Genomic DNA, 806 nt, shown 5'->3' on the forward strand with positions numbered 1-806 from the left:
GCCGGCCCGTCGGGGCCGCTGCCGGGGGCCGCCGGTACCGGCCCGGGCGCCAGGGCGGTAGCAGGGAGCCTCGGCCCCTCGGGGCCCGACCGGGGAGGCCCGGTCCGGCCCGCCGGACTCCGGCCCGTTTCCCCGGGGCCGTGGGGACGCAACGGCGCCCGGCAGCGGGGGCTGGCGGCGCCGCGGGCGCGGATTTCGTTGTGCTGCGCCGCGGCCCCAAACCGCCGGGTTTCGCCCCAAAACGAGCGGCGGGGCCGGGCGCGGAGCGCGGGCCGGGGCCGGCGCGGAGCCCTCGGGGCCGAGTCGGGTCGAGCCGGGCCGGGCCGAGCCGAGCCGGTCGGTGCGCCCCGTCCGCGGCGGGGCCGGCCGGGGAGCGGCAGCGGCGCGGGCGGTTCCGCCGGGCTCGGTGCCTCTCCGCGGCCCCGGGGAGGGGGCAGGCGCCCGGCTTTGCCTTGCCTTGGCCGGGGGGCTCGGGTGGGCTGAGCCGGTGCGGGTGCATGTGTGTTTATGCGTGTGTGTATGTGCACGGCTGTGTGTGTGTGTGTGTGTGTGTGTGCGCGCAGTGTCCCTCCCTCCAACCACCCCACCCCCGGGGAGGGGAGGGAAGGAGGGGAGGGGGGCTCCGACGGCTCGCCTCGCTCCGGCAGCCCCAGTCTCTCCGCCAACGTCAGGGAGGTCATTAATAACCAATTAGGAGGGTCAATGAAGCTCATATATAGCCGGGCGGGAGCCGCCGAGCGGCACGGAGCCCGGCCCGCCGCCCGCGCCCCGCCGAGCCCGGCCCGCCCGCCCGCCGCCTCGCCCCC

Source organism: Apteryx rowi, unplaced genomic scaffold, assembly GCF_003343035.1.
Source record: "Apteryx rowi isolate R43461 unplaced genomic scaffold, aptRow1 scaffold_19, whole genome shotgun sequence".
Taxonomy (NCBI): domain Eukaryota; kingdom Metazoa; phylum Chordata; class Aves; order Apterygiformes; family Apterygidae; genus Apteryx; species Apteryx rowi.